The 16,474-nt window shown below is 38.0% G+C and overlaps 1 pseudogene; it reads right to left on the bottom strand.

Annotated features, from left to right (window-relative positions):
- Window positions 1-13,423: 13,423 nt before the first annotated feature.
- LOC150020902 (mitochondrial inner membrane protease ATP23 homolog pseudogene) lies at window positions 13,424-13,992 on the bottom strand (annotated as a pseudogene).
- Window positions 13,993-16,474: the final 2,482 nt, after the last annotated feature.

Here is a 16,474-nt window from a genome sequence, read left to right as displayed (position 1 = left end):
ATAGGTGCCAATAACGGGGCAAGCTCTCCGGCTGCCTGCGCGTGCAGGGACACTTGTGGGGACACCTCTGCCCAAGCGTGGAAGCACCTCAGCCCGGCAACAATAGGTGCCAATCGCGGGGCAAGCTCTTGGGTGCCCCGCCCTTGCAGGGGCACGTGCAAGGACACCTCAGCTGGCTCCAGTGGGCAGCAAGGGAACGCGCCGTGCCAGCAACTGCGGGCGCGCACCATTGCGGCACCTGCGGGCGCACACCAGTGCTGCAAGAAACAAGAACATCTGAACCGCCACACTAGACCAGATGTGGACGCAGAAAAAGAAGGCGACACACCAAGGCTGAACTGAGTAAAAACATCCTTTTTTTTTTTTCTCTCTTTCTTCTTTCTTTCTTTCTTTCTTTCTTTCTTCTTTTTTATTGTTGTTGTTGGTTTTTTTCTTTTTTCCCCCCTTCCCCCCCCCAAAAAAAAGAAAAAGAAAAAAAAAAAAGGAGAGAGGAGGAGAGGAGAGGAGGGAAAGAAGAAAGGAAAAGAAAAACAAACTATATCTCTAATGTGTTGCATATAACCTCTCCTCATATTTTCTCTTTAATCGTTGTTTATTTGTTTGTGTGTCTAGTTTAGCCCCCCTATCACTCTAAATAATAGAATATAATTACTATATAAACCCAATACAATACAATCCCACTTTCTTACTATGTTATGCATTTTTCCATCCTTTTCTTCTATTTTTATTAACATACAATGTAAATATTACCTACTGGCTTGCATAGTCTCAACTATTATTAATCTATCACCCCCTCTATCAAAAATTATATTTTTCCTCCCTAAAAACAACTCTTATCTATTCTTCTTATAGTATAAAAGCTCGTTGGCTGACAATAGCGGGATAGAGGGTGGGGGATATTTTTTGAGGGTGTGGTTCTCCTGCCTGGGCTGTGTGTTTATGTTTTTAACAGCATCTCCACAAAAGAACTCAAGACAAAGTGGATAGAGTGACTCTCAGTCAACTAGCCAGAAGGAAGATCCTACCAAAGAACATCTGAAATATAACCAGACAGCATAAACAAATGACATAAAGGGTAACCGAAGAACATCAGGCTCAGGATATCAAAGAGACTGAATCACTGAAACCCCCAGATCTCCCATAAAGAATCTCACACCACAAAAGAGGGAAGCCAAAGCAGACCACCCCCCAAAACAAACAAACAAATAAATAAATAAAAACAAGAAGAATACAACATGGTAAGACACAAAAATAACCCCTCAATGAAAAGAAAAGAGGAATCCCCAGAAAGAGAGATAGATGAAATAGACATAGCCCAAATGTCAGACATGGAATTCAAAACAATGGTGGTAAAGAAGCTCAATATACTCGACATCCTTAAAAACAACTATGACAACCTCCAAGGAAGTTACCAGCAGCTCCAAGAAAATTATAGGGAACTTGCAGAGAACTACACCAGCATAAAAAAAAGACATAGAAACTGTTAACAAGAACCAGGAAGAAACGAAGAATACATCTCTGAACTGAAAAACACAGTAGAATCAGTCAAAAGCAGACTAAACAAAGCAGAGTATCGGATTAGTGAGTTAGAAGATAATGTAGAGAAAAACTCCCAGACAATACAGCAAAATGAAAAAAGATTGAAAAAATATGAACAAGATGTAAGGGAATTACAGGATAGCATGATAAGATATAACATCAGGATCATCGGAACTAGAGAGGGAGAAGAAAAGGAGCATGGAATTGAAAAACTGATAGGAGAAATAGTGACAGAAAAATTTCTGAACCTGACGAGAGAAAAAGTTATACAAGTTCAGGAAGCACAGAGAGTTCCAATGAAGAGGAACCCCCAAAAACCCACTCCAAGGCACATCATAGTTAAAATGGCAACATTCCAAGACAAAGAGAGAATCCTAAAAGCAGCAAGAGAAAAACAACAAATAACATACAAGGGAGCTCCAATAAGGCTATCAACTGATTTCTCAGCAGAAACATTACAAGCCAGAAGGGAATGGTCAAAAATATTTCAAGCAATGAAAAACAAAGGCCTACAACCAAGAATACTCTACCCAGCAAGTCTCTCATTCAAAATAGAAGGTGAAATAAGGAGTTTCTCAGACAAAGGAAGACTAAAAGAATACATCTCCACCAAACCAGCATTGCAAGAGATGCTAAAGGGAGTGTTCTAAGAAAAAAGAAGGAAAAAAAAAAAAAAAAAAAAGAGAGGAGAGGAACAGAGGTACAAAGGGAAATGAATAAATACACGTCAATAATAACCTTAAATGTAAATGGATTAAATGCTCCAATTAAAAGACATAGGGTAACGGAATGGATAAGAAAACAGGACCCACATATTTGCTATCTACAAGAAACACACCTCAAAACAAAAGATGTACATAGACTGAAAGTAAAGGGATATAAAAAAATATTCCAAGCAAACGGACTGGAGAAAAAAGCCAGGGTAGCAGTCCTCATATCAGACAAAACAGATTTCAAAGCAAGGGCAATAAAAAGAGACAAAGAAGGACATTTCATAATACTTAAAGGAATAATCCATCAAGAAGATATGACATTGATAAACATATATGCACCCAACTTAGGAGCACCCAAATACATAAAGCAAATACTAGAAGACCACAAGAAAGATATCAACAACAACACACTCATGGTAGGGGACTTCAACACTCCATTATCAACAATAGACAGATCATCAAAGCAAAGAAACACCAAGGATATACAGGCATTGAACAACACACTAAACCACATGGACCTAACTGATATATATAGAACTTTCCACCCCAAAGAAGCAAAATATACATTCTTTTCAAATGCACATGGGACATTTTCAAAGAGAGACCGCATGATAGGTCACAAAACAAGCCTCAACAAATTCAAGAAAATTGAAATCATATCAGGCATCTTTTCAGATCACAATGCCGCAAGACTAGAAATCAATCTCAGAGAAAAAAATCAAAGACACCCAAACTCATGGAGATTGAATAACATGCTATTAAATAATGAATGGATTAACAATGACATCAAAAAAGAAATCGAGAAATTTCTAGAAACTAATGATAATGAGCACACAACAGCCCAAAACCTGTGGGACACAGCAAAAGCAGTCCTGAGAGGGAAGTTCATAGCAATACAGGCCTATCTGAAAAGGATAAAAGAATCTCAAATAAAAAACCTAACCATAAAGCTACAAGAACTAGAAAAACAACAACAAACAAAGCCTAGGGCAAGAAGAAGGAATCAAATCATCAAGATCAGAGCAGAACTAAATGACATAGAGACTAAACAAACAATCCAAAAGATCAACAAAACTAGGAGTTGGTTCTTCAAAAAAATAAACAAAATCGACAAGCCTCTAGCCAGTCTAATCAAGAAAAAAAGAGAGAAGACACAAATAAACAAAATCAGAAATGAAAGAGGAGAAATCACGACTGATACCACAGAAATACAAATGATAGTTAGAAATTACTACAGACAACTGTATGGCAAGAAATTTGACAATCTAGAAGAAATGGACAAATTTCTAGAAATATACAACCTTACAAAACTGAATCAAGAAGAAGTGGAAAGTCTCAACAGACCAATAACAAAGAAAGAAATTGAACAGTAATCCAAAATCTCCCTGCACACAAAAGCCCTGGACCGGATGGCTTCACAGGCGAATTCTACAAAACACTCAGGAAAGAACTAACTCCTATCCTCCTCAAACTGTTCCGAAAAATCCAAGAAGAGGGGAAAATCCCAAACTCTTTCTATGAAGCCAGTATTATCCTAATCCCCAAACCAGGTCAAGACACAACAAAGAAAGAAAACTACAGGCCAATATCACTGATGAGCACTGATGCTAAAATCCTCAATAAAATATTGGCAAACAGGATCTAGCAATACATCAAAAAGATCATACATCACGATCAAGTGGGCTTCACTCCAGGGATGCAAGGATGGTTTAATATTCGCAAATCAATAAATATAATACATCACCTAAACAAAATGAAAGACAAAAATCACATGATCATATCAATAGATGCATAAAAATTATTTGATAAAGTACAACACCCATTTATGATGAAAACACTCAGCAAAATGGGAATAGAGGGAGCATACCTTAACATAATAAAGGCCATATATGAGAAGCCTGAGGCCAACATCATACTCAATGGACAAAAACTAAAAGCATTCCCCCTGAATTCAGGAACTAGACAAGGTTGTCCACTCTCTCCACTCCTATTCAACATAGTATTGGAAGTCCTAGCCACAGCAATCAGACAAGAAAAAGAAATAAAAGGCATCCAAATTGGGAAAGAGGAAGTAAAACTATCATTATATGCAGATGACATGATAGTATACCTAGAAAATCCTATAAACTCCACTAAAAGACTACTCGATATAATAAGTGAATTTGGCAAAATAGCAAGGTACGAAATAAATATACAGAAATCTAAGGCATTTCTGTACATCAACAACAAAATATCAGAGACAGAGACAAAAAAGAAAATACCATTTACTATAGCAACAAGAAAAATAAAGTACGTAGGAGTAAACTTAACGAAAGAGATAAAAGACCTGTTCTCTGAAAATTACATAACATTGAAGAAAGAAATTAAGGAAGATACAAATAAATGGAAGCAAATAACATGCTCTTGGATGGGAAGAATCAACATCATCAAAATGGCCATACTACCCAAAGCAATTTACAGATTCAATGCAATCCCTATTAAAATTCCAATGACATATTTCATAGACCTAGAACAAATACTCCATAAATTCATATGGAACCAAAAAAGACCCCGAATAGCAAAAGCAATCTTGAGACAGAAGAACACAGCAGGAGGAATCACAACACCAGATATCAAACAATACTACAAAGCCACTGTGATCAAAACAGTCTGGTACTGGCATAAGAACAGACATATAGATCAGTGGAACAGAATAGAGAGTCCAGAAATAAACCCAGGCCTCTATGGTCAATTAATACTTGATAAAGGACGTAGGAAGAGTCTCTTTAACAAATGGTGCTTGGAGAACTGGATAGGGACGTGCAAAAAAATGAAACTAGACCACCAACTTAAACCACACACAAGAATAAACTCAAGATGGATCAAAGACTTAAATGTAAGCCATGACACCATAAAAGTCCTAGAGGAAAACATAGGCAAGAAAATATCAGATATCTCACTTAACAATTTCTTCACCGATAAATCTCCTAAAGCAAGAGAAAGAAAGGAAAAAATAAACAAATGGGACTACATCAAACTAAAGAGTTTCTGCTCAGCAAAAGAAAACATCAGCAAGATGAAAAGGAAACCAACCATATGGGAAAACATATTTGCCAATGACATCACAGACAGGGGACTGATTTCCAAAATATATAAAGAGCTTATACAACTCAACATCAAGAAAACAAACAACCCAATTAAAAAATGGGCAAAGGACCTGAACAAACACTTCTGCGAAGAGGACATACAGAAGGTCCATAGACACATGAAAAAATGCTCAACATCCTTAGCCATCAGGGAGATGAAAATAAAAACCACAATGAGATACCATTTTACACCAGTCAGAATGGCCATCATCAACAAATCAACAAACAACAAGTGCTGGTGAGGATGTGGAGAAACGGGAACCCTACTGCACTGTTGGTGGGAATGCAGACTGGTGCAGCCACTATGGAAAACAGTATGGAATGACCTCAAAAGATTAAAAATGGAACTGCCTTTTGAACCAGCGACTCCACTACTAGGATTATACCCGAAGAATCTTGAAACACCAATTCAAAAGAACTTATGCACCCCTATGTTCATTGCAGCACTGTTTACAATAGCTAAGTGCTGGAAACAACATAAGTGCCCATCTGTAGATGAGTGGATCAAAAAACTGTGGTACATTTACACAATAGAATACTATGTAGCAGAAAGAAAGAAGGAACTCCTGCCATTTGCAATAACATGGATGGAACTAGAGAGAATTATGCTTAGTGAAATAAGCCAGGCAAAGAAAGAAAAATACCATATGATATCACCTAATACAGGAAACTAAAGAACAACACAAACAAAGGAACTAAATAGAACAAAGAGCAGAATAGCAGTCAATGGGGGGGAGGGGAGAGGGAGAGAAGGAAGATAAGTAAGGGAAGGGTTTAGTCAAAGAACCTGTATAAATGACTCATGGACATGGACAACGGGGAGGGATATGATTGCGGGAGAAGGGGTGGGTTGGGTGGGGGAGAGAAATGGGGGAAAATGGGACAACTGTAATTGAGAAACCAAAAAAAAAAAAAAAAATTAAAAAAAAAGAAGATCTTTGTATGTTTTGAATACGCCATATCAATTATGAGTTTTGCAAATAATTTCTCCAAGTCAGTGGCTTCTATCTTCATTTTCTTGACAGTGCCTTTCACAGAGCAGTTTTTAATTTTAATGAACTCAAAGTTATGAATTTTTTCTCTCATTCATCATGCTAGTGGTACTTTATTTAATTTCTCATCACCAAATCCAAGATCACATAGAATTTTCTGCTATGTTTTCTTCAATAAATTTTATAGTTTTGAATTTCACATTTAGGTTTATGATTCATTTTGACTTAATTTTTGTGAAAGGTGTATGGTCTGTGCCTGGATTTATTTTCTGGCATGTGAATATTCAGTTGCTACAGCACCATTTTTAAAAAAAGGCTATCCTTTCTCTGTTAAATTATCTTTACTTCTTTGTAAAGAATCAGTTGACTGTATCTGTGGGGGTCTATTTTTGTGCTCTCTATTCTGCTCCATTAAACTATCTGTCTATTCCTTTGCCAATACCACACTGTCTGGATTATTGTATTCTTATGCAAGCCTTGAAACTCGATGGTGTGAGTACTCTAGGTTTACTCTTTTTCTTCAGTAATGTTTTGGCTATTCTAAGCCTTTTGCTTTTCTATATAAATTTTAGGATCAGTTGGTTTCCACAAAATAGCTTGCTGGAATTTTCATTGGAATTGCATAGAACCTACAGATCAAGTTGATATGGATTGACATCTTTAAAATATTGGATTTCCTAATTCCTAAACAAGGATCATTTTTACAAAGGGTAAAAAGGGATTAAATATATAGTGACAGAAGATTTGACTTTGGGTGGTGTGCACACAGTGCAATATACAGATGATGTATCAGAGAATTGTACACTTGAAACCGATATAATTTTATTATCCAATGTCACCTCAATAAATTTAGGAAAAAAAAATTCTGAATTTTCTAGATGGGTTCAATGTAATTATTAAGATCTTTTGGTTCATGCATTATTTAAAAATCTGTTGTTTGATTTCCATGTATTTTGAAATTTCTAGCTATCTATGTGTTATTGATTCTTTAATTCCATTGTGGTCTGAGACTAGACACTGTATGATTTATTTTCCCTTAAATTTGTTAAGGTGTGCTTTATGGCCCGGAATGTAGTTTATCTTGGTCAATGTATAATGTGAGCTTGAGAAAAATGTGTATTCTGATGTTGGATAAGTAGTCTATAGATGTCCATTATATCCAATTGATTGATGGTGTTGTTGAGTTTAACTATGTCCTACTGATTTACTACCTGCTGGATCTATTTCTGATAGAAAGGTGTTGAACTCTTCAACTATGATAGTCGTTCGTTTATTTCTCATTGCAGCTCTATCCATTTTTGCCTCATGTAGTTTGAGTCTCTGTTGTTAGGTATATACCAGGAAAGGATTGTAATGTCTTCTTGGAGAATTAACCATTTTACCATTATATAATGCCCTTCTTTAGCCTCAATAACTTTCCTTGCTTTGAAGTTTGCCCCGTCTAAAACTAATATAGCTACTTCTGCTATATTAGCGTGGTATATTTCTCTCCACCCATTTATTTTTAATCTGTATGTGTTTTAATATTTAAGTGAATTTCTTGTAGACAATATATAGTTGAGCCTTGTTATTTGATACACTCTGACAACTTCTGTCTTTTATTTTGTACAACCAGAAACCTCTGCCATTGAAATTTGAACTGAAGTATACTGGAAAGAAAAGAAAAAGAATGGTCAAATAAAAAATGTTGTATTCATATAACAGGAATTCAAGGGTTAAAATCCAGGGGTTATGTGGATTTGTTAATATAATGAGAATGGTTTGCTTGACACTGATGTAACCTGGCAGCCAAGGAGAGTGGACTGGAATGTGCATGTGTGAACAATGATAACTTCACTGTACTAGTCAGTGAGCTCAGTAGACACTGTTGAATGAGCATGTGGACTGTGTGGCTGTCATGATCAAAATGGCTGAGGGAGTAGAGCAACAAATCGGCATCAAATTTTATGTTAAGCTTGAACATTCCTTCATGGAAACTATTTGGGTGATTCAGAAGGCCACAGCTATGGGCAATTACTGATTCACAGCTTTATCACAACAATGTACCTGCTCATGCATCATGTCTCATGCAGAGTTTTTTGCCAAAACATCAAATCACCCAGGTGACTCAGCCCCACTACAACCCAGATTTTGCACCCTGCAACTTCTGGCTTTTCCCAAAACTGAAATCACCTCTGAAAGGGAAAAGATTTCAGACCATTGATGAGATTCAGGAAAATATGATGGGGCAGCTGATGGTGATTGAGAGAACTGTGTGAGGTCCCAAGGTGACTACTTTGAAGAGGACTGAGGCATTATTGTCCCATGTACAATGTTTCTTGTATCTTGTATCTTTTTATTTATTTATTTATTTATGTTTTTTTTTAAAATGTGTTTTATTGATTATAATATTACATTTGTGCCAATTTCCCTTCCCTCTGCTCCCCTCCACCCGGTGGCCCCCCTCCCTCCAGTTGTCCCCCTCTTTTAGATCATGTCCATTAGTTGTGCATACAGTTCTTCTCAACCTCTCTCTGTCTATTCCATTCCCTCCTACCATGATCCTTAATTCCTATATCATCTCCCTCCCTCTCCCCATTTCCCCTCCCTGTTGACCTCCCCCCAATATGTTCCCCGTACCTATAGTTCTTTTTCCACTCTCGTTGCCTGTTTAGTTTTGCCTTTGTTTCAATTCCCTAGCTTCTGTTGTTTCTTGTGATGCCGTTTTTATTTTAGATTTCATTGTCTTGATCCTCCTTTTTCTAAACCAGTCCCTTTAACATCTCATATAACAGTGGTTTGGATCTAATGAACTCTTTCAGTTTTATTTTGTCCTGGAAACACTTTCTCTGTCCTTCTATTCTGAATGACAATTTCGCTGGATAGAGTATTCGTGGTTGTAGGTTTTGGATTTTCATTACTTTGAATATTTCTTGCCAGTCCCTTCTTGCCTGCAGGGTCTCCCTTGAGAAGTCAGCTGATAGTCTAATTGGGACCCCTTTGTACATGATTCTTTTCTTCTCTCTTGCTGCTTTTAAGATTCTCTCTTTATCTTTAATTTTTGACATTTTGATTATAATGTGTCTTGGAGTGGTTCTCCCTGGGTCCAGTTTTTTTGGAACTCTCTGTGCTTCCTGGACCTGTAAGTCTATTTCCTTCCCCAAGTCTGGGAAGTTCTCCTTTATTATATTTTCACTCAATTTTTCAAGTTCTAGTTCATCTTCCTCGCTCTCTGGCAAACCAATGATTCTTATGTTGGGCCTTTTATAGCTGTCCCAGAGGTTTCTGATCCTCTCATCGTTGCTTCCCATTTCCTCTCCCTGCATTGGTTGACTGCTTGTTCCTTCTCCATATTCCAGTTTGTTGAAATGAACTCTGGATTTTTTTTCCTCACCATCTTTCTCGTATGTGGTTTTGTTCCTTTCGTTTTGAGTGTTTTTCGCTTCTTTCTCATCTTTTTCCAGATCTTTTGTGAATTCTGTAAGCCACCTGATAACAATGGTCCAGAACTGAGCATCTGACAGGTTTCTTATCTGTTCATCTGTCAGGTTCTCCATCTGTTGCCTGGTGAGCTGTGCCACCGGGATTTCTATAGTTGTCTGCCTCATTTTGACAGATGCGTTTTGTTTTCTTGGGCCGGCTGTAGGGGGCAGTGCCTGTGTACTCCTCACGACCCAGCGACCGGCGCCGTTCGGCAGCCTTTCTTGCTGTGCCGTGGTGCTTTGTCGTCACAATCCAGCGACCGGTGCCTGTCCGCGACCTATTTCGCAGCCCTGTGGCGCTTTCTTTGGGGGCGGGGGTCCAAGATGGATTCACACAGTTATTCCGCTAGGAGACCGGGATCCGTCCTCCCGCCCCCCTGGGCCTCACTGTTCAAGGCGATGTGGTGGCTGCTTTCCCCAGCGTTGGGGTCGCGAGCTGCCGGGGGTTCGACTGCAGCCGGGGTTGTTCTCCCCGCCGCTGTCCCAGGTGCGACCGCAAACAGCGCCGCCCCCTTTCGCTCTTACCTTCCCAAAGGGCGCTGCTGATTTATAACTTCGTATGTTGGGCTTCCGTGTAGTTTTATTTTCTGGAATTTCTAGTTATCCTTTGTTTTGAAGTAGTTGTATTCCTCTCTAGTTGTAGAGGGAGACCTAGCACATCCGTCTAAGCCTCCATCTTGGCCGGAAGCTCTGTATCTTGTATCTTTTTAAATAAACGTCTCTATTTTTCATATTGCATGACTGGATACCTTCTGGACAGACCCTATTATATATATATATAAATCTCAAACTGAAATTAACATTTCTTTCAGTTATAAACATGAGGAATAAACCACACTAAAACTGGAAGTACCTGTATCATTACCAATAAAATTCACACATATTTTTCTATCACATTTATAGTTTTTGCCAATAATCATGTATGATTTATGCTCAACACTTTGAAAAATATACTTACCACTTGATATTATTATTTCTTGTATCAATGAAGAAACATGTAATCATATTGCAAATTACTTTGGAAAATTTTTGCTAACTATGTTTAGATATAATTGGTTTCCTTTTAATTCTATTTTTATCTTGTAAACAAAAATTATTCTGAGGAGGTATGATTGGCAGAATAATGGAACCCAAAGACCCTAATTTTTCATACTTGTGAATTTGTTATATTAATGACAAAGGGTCTTTGGAAATATGACTAAGGTTAAGGACCTTGAGAAAGGGAAACTATCCTAGATTATTCAGATCAGTCCAATATAATAATAAAAGTCCTTAGAACTGGAAAAGAAAGGAAGAATATTGGTTCACAGAGATGAGGCATGGGAAGTACTAGACTTACTGGCATTTAAAATTGAGGAAGATGAGCATGAATCAAGGAATGTAGTAGGGAAAGACCTTCAGTTACTGACAGCAAGAAATGGGGATCCCACTTTTATTTACACCTGCAAGGAACTACAGGCTGCCAGGAATCCAAATGAGTAGAAAACAGATTATCTTGTATCACCTACAGAAATGAATGCAGCCTGACCACATCTAGATTTGTGTCTAATGAGAACTTACTGGACTTCTGACCTACAAAACTATAATAAAATGTCTTTTTAAACCACTTAGTTTGTGATAAGTTGTTACAAGAGTACTAGGAATACATAAGAGGTCCCCATGGTTCATCAAAATTCCAGTGGTGCCTATAACTCAAAAAATGGTTAAGAACCATGCTATTGTTTAACTGAATATTATAGGCCCAAAATCTTTTGCAGGTTAAAATCATGGAATAAAATAAACAATGGTCATTAAGAAACCCCAAATTTCAGCATTGAAAATACTAATTCTATCTATGCTACTAAAGATGAAATAATTATACTAACTTTCTCCTCTCTTTCTTTCAACTTGGTTTCTTTGTTTTCTAACTCCAGGTCCATGGATGATTAGCACTATTCATTTTTTTCTCAGATATTATGCTGTATGTATAAACTTAGGCATCTAACCAAAAAATAGCTTTTAAGAAATTGATTGCCACAAGCAATCAATTGAATATAAACTTATATCATTAAAAGATGCATATGGGTGGGAAGATTGTGCCAGCAAAATCTAATGAGGAAATTGATGTATTAGAAATATAGAAGAGTAATGGCTTGTTCTGAGTATGCTTCTCAGGTTGGAATAAATTATGTTTTGTTATAATCTCAGTATTTCTTGGAAGAGTAACTATGAAAATGTATTTTGGGGTTAAAACAAAATCACTGTGTATTCTTTATGAAAATAAATTTTTTAAAAGCAATAATTGGAGGACTATAAAACTCTTTAAACATACAATAGAATTAGAGCAGTAGAAACTTAATTTGTAAGGCTTCTGGAATATTGCAATATTTCTACAAGATAATAGAAAGTCTATAGGCTGTTACGTGAAGAGACGATTCTTAGAAAACAGATCTTAGACTTTTTCTTGTAATATACTTTTTAATTAGTTGTACTACACAGCACCTTTCTTTATAAAAGTTTACCAAAATGTACTGTATTTTTTATTAATAGCTTTTTATCCCCAGGATTGTTTAACTCAGCTTCTAAAAGAAAACAATATTGACTTTCTAAGCATTTGCTTCTAGAAGTGGCAAGTGCAGGTGAGAAAAGATGCCATGCCATTAAAAGTGACATCTTGTCATCTTTCAATCTGGTTTCATTTCAATGTAAAATTCCACTGACTTTACGTTTTCTCAATAAAGACCTCCTCACTTAAGATAATTTACTGCTTCATCTCTCTGTGGTTTGCTTTGTTCTCAAATCTGAAAATCTCAAAAGTGATTGGAATGTATGAATGTTAACTTGAGTCTCAATCATTCATTCATTCCTTTATTGGGCCATCCATTCATTCAACACTGTTTGCATGCCTGCCTTGTGCTAGACTCAGTGCTAAATTCTACAGATACAATGATGAATGGGACTCTGACCATGTCCTCAGTCTAACAGGAAGCCATGTACAAATAGATAGTTAAAGTAAGCTATGATAGCATTGTAATAGAACATGGAAGATTCTAGTAAAGGAAACGTGTCCTCTCTAGCTAGTAGTCAAGCCCCTTAAGTGCCTCATATTTTGTCACCCAGCATTTACTATACTAATCTGTATCCTGTTCTTATTTAAACAAAAACATATTTTTCTTATTTTTAGATTATATTTCTTTTATTCAACTCTTTACTGTGCACAGGGAAAGGGCATTTCTCCTTAGCCTAGTACTATTATTTTGACTTGGTAGAGGGTGCTTATAAAAAATTTCAGGCTCTAGAGTCACATTATCTGCTTTTGAATCCTAACCTAAGCATTGGATAGCCTTTTTATTTTATTTTATTTTTTTGAAAATACAAAAATGTAATTTATTTACCTTATTTACCAAATGGTTAGCTATGAAGATACAATTTTTGCCTTGGAGTTTAAGGCAGCTTCATTTTTTCCAGAGTTACTTTTTCTGATCATATACTAAATCAGCATCTTCTATTTTATCTGTATTTAATTGGTCATTTATGTTTTATATGTTTGTGCACTTGAGAACCATATTTTCTCCATGATCACTGAAGCTCTGTAATATAAAATGTCATTGTCTTCATATATTTGAGTAATACTGAAAGTTTCTCTGAGTGTGTCTTGCATACGACTTGTTATGTGGGATCAACCAGGATAGAAAGAATGGCTCTGTCTCTCACACAAGTTCTGCAGCTCTCTTCCTTTGCAGTTGACCAATGCTAGGTAACTTTTCCTTTGAGAGAAGAAGCACTATTTCCTGATGGTGTTGTCTTAATCCAACATGTAACCTGAATACTAAGCAGTCTTCATTAAGGTTAGCAGCTCAAACCTCTGAGCAGGCCAGATGTCCGACACTGCTGAACCAGTTGACATGAGCATGACAATGATCAAATGCATGAATGAGCTCGTGAATGACCACTGGGTTCATATGGGCCTGATTACACAGAACAGTCTGAGAACTGAAGCATCAAAACCTTCACTGACATTTCCATTACAATCTTCACAAGAAAAGTGTCTTTCTCTGTTAACAGCACAATCTAAGTACTTTATGGCATCGAGTAGAAATTTGGCATGTGGATTTGTTTGCCGAGTCTCCAGGAGCATGAGCTGGCACTTCAGGTTGTTGGTGAAGAAGCTGGAGGGGAACACTTGCTGGGATTCCTGCTGAACCAGACAGTGGGAAGACTTGGCTCTGGAAGAGTGGCTGTTGCAGCTGCTGTCTAGCTGTAGGGCTGTGGAGAGCAGGACCAGTAAAATGGCATTGGTCTGGTCAAGATAGCATGAAGTATATAAAACAAATTGGAGTCACTCATGTCAACCAAGATGGCTGCCAGTCAGCAATGACACTTTAGTTCAAGAGGGAAACTATCTAAGTCACACTGGGCACATCTGGCTAGGAGACCCACCTAAGATATCTGCACACATGACCAGAACAGCCATGTCTGCGGAGTGGGACCACCTGCCAATAGGCTCCTGGGGAAATTCCCCACTTGCCATCAGGGGTGCCGAGACACTTATCAAGAGACCCAGAAGGGTGGAGTACACCACTTCTGAGCATATAACTGAGGCAGGTTTCAGACCATTGCTGAGAAAGCTGAGTTCCTCACACCAAGACGCTGCTCCACAGCATGCTAATCTCCCTTGGCGTGGGCCTCTGGAGGCTCTGCTCTGCTGGACTGAGGACTTTGTCTGCCCTGCTGCCCACCTGACTTTGGAGATTCTTCCTTGCAAGAAACTGATGACTCCCTTGTTCACCATGCTGTCTTCCAGACCTGCAAACTGAGTCTCTCAGACTCAGGTTTGTTATCCCCCAATTCTCTCATGTGATGTTGTTATGATTGTTTCTGAGTGATTAACATTGTTATTAGGTTAGTATAGATTTGGATTAAATCTGCACTAATAAAAGCTGAGTGAACCTGCGTTAATAAAATCCGAGTGAAGAGCACAGTCACCTGTGCTGGCTCCCTGTTCTTTCTCAGTGATGGTGTCACACAGAACTGGTGATCACACAGGTGGCTTGACACTTTTGGTTCTTAAAACCAGGGTCAGACATCCAAGCAGGGACCAAAGGCTGACTTACAAGAAAGACTATAATGTGAACGTATGCATGCCACATGGGCCCATGTCTGCCTGGAGCTCCTGCCAAGCTACCTGCAGACCTCACTGTGGCTTCTACTCACCTCCTGCAGCCGGAGGTGAGACCTGGATGGCTTTTAAATTATGTTAACTCTCAGTGCCCACACTTTCTCATCCATAGGATGGGAATAATAATAGAACACCCCATAAGACAATATATGTAAAGTGGCTGGTGTACCATAAGTGCTGCATGAATAGTACGCCAGCCACTATGATATTATTGCTTGATAACAGAACAGAGGCCAGCCTTTTCTTCAGTTTATAGTTTAATGCTGTTAGTATAAGATTTATTGTTTTTATTTTTCTTGCACATGCCTGCTAGGGGCCTCTGTAGCATGGAGTGAGGGGTCCCTTCATAAGGACCAAAGTGGAAGGGCATGGAAGGATGTCTCAGATCATCAGCACTTGGGAAAGTAGAGGTGCTCCTTGAGCCAGGGAGTCTGGCTCTTGCTCATTCCACAAAAATTCCTGGGCTTTGACTTTTTAAGAGAATAGATGATGGGGCATACCATGTGGAAAGATCAGCAGCAGATGTTTTAAGTGGTAGAATCGAGACTACAAACTATGGCTTTCTGACTTTAAGGCCTGAATTTTTTTCCTTCTAAAATGAGGAGCAGGTAGGCACACAGGAAATGTGGTAGTCAAGTGGTTTTCACAAGAATTGGGAGGAAGAGATCTAGACATGGGGTACTGGGTGTCATCTGTTGTCTAGGGCAGAAAGGGTGGAGAACAGGGACTGTGTTTCTTAGTAGTACTGCCATATGCTTAGACACATCCTTAGCATTGTTGGTGTGGAACAGTCTGTAAGATGCTTAACTGTGTGTGAAACTGTGCTCAACATTTCACTTTAAACATGGGTGGATCTTAAGAGTAGCATGCTAAGTGAAATACGTCAGATGGAAAAGAACAAGAACCATATGATTTCACTCCCATGTGGGATATAAAACAGAAAGCAACAAACAAATTAAACAAACAGACTCATAGACACAGAAAACAGTATGGTGGTTACCAGAGGAGAAGAGGGTGGGGAGAGGTCAAAGAGGGTAAAGGGGGTCAAATACATGGCGATGGAAGGAGACTAGACTTTGTGTGGTGAGCATACAATTCAAAATACGGATGATGTGTTATAAACTTATGCACCTGAAGCTTACCTACTGTTTTAACCAATGTTACCCCAATAAAACTAATTAAAATAAGAAAAAAAAGCTGAAAAAATTATATTGTGCTGATATTTCACATTTATTCTGAGAGTGTATCAAATAGGTTTGATTTTTCTCTCAGTGTTGTAGTACCACATTGTCTTAAATTCAAATGTGATATTAGAGTTTTTAAAAAGCATACCATTTAGTATTCATACTAATGGAATCCTGTGGATGTTAAAGATCATGCACAGAAATGTTAAGATAAGGCAGAATTCTGCACAATGCACTTATACTCGTTTTCACCAAAGGGCTTTTGTTGCTGTCAGGGACTCTTTCCGACTGTCTCACCTTCC

This window comes from Furipterus horrens, unplaced genomic scaffold, assembly GCF_987537825.1.
Source record: "Furipterus horrens unplaced genomic scaffold, mFurHor1.1.pri manual_scaffold_1, whole genome shotgun sequence".
NCBI lineage: Eukaryota > Metazoa > Chordata > Mammalia > Chiroptera > Furipteridae > Furipterus > Furipterus horrens.
This window is presented reverse-complemented; position numbering and strand designations above follow the sequence as displayed.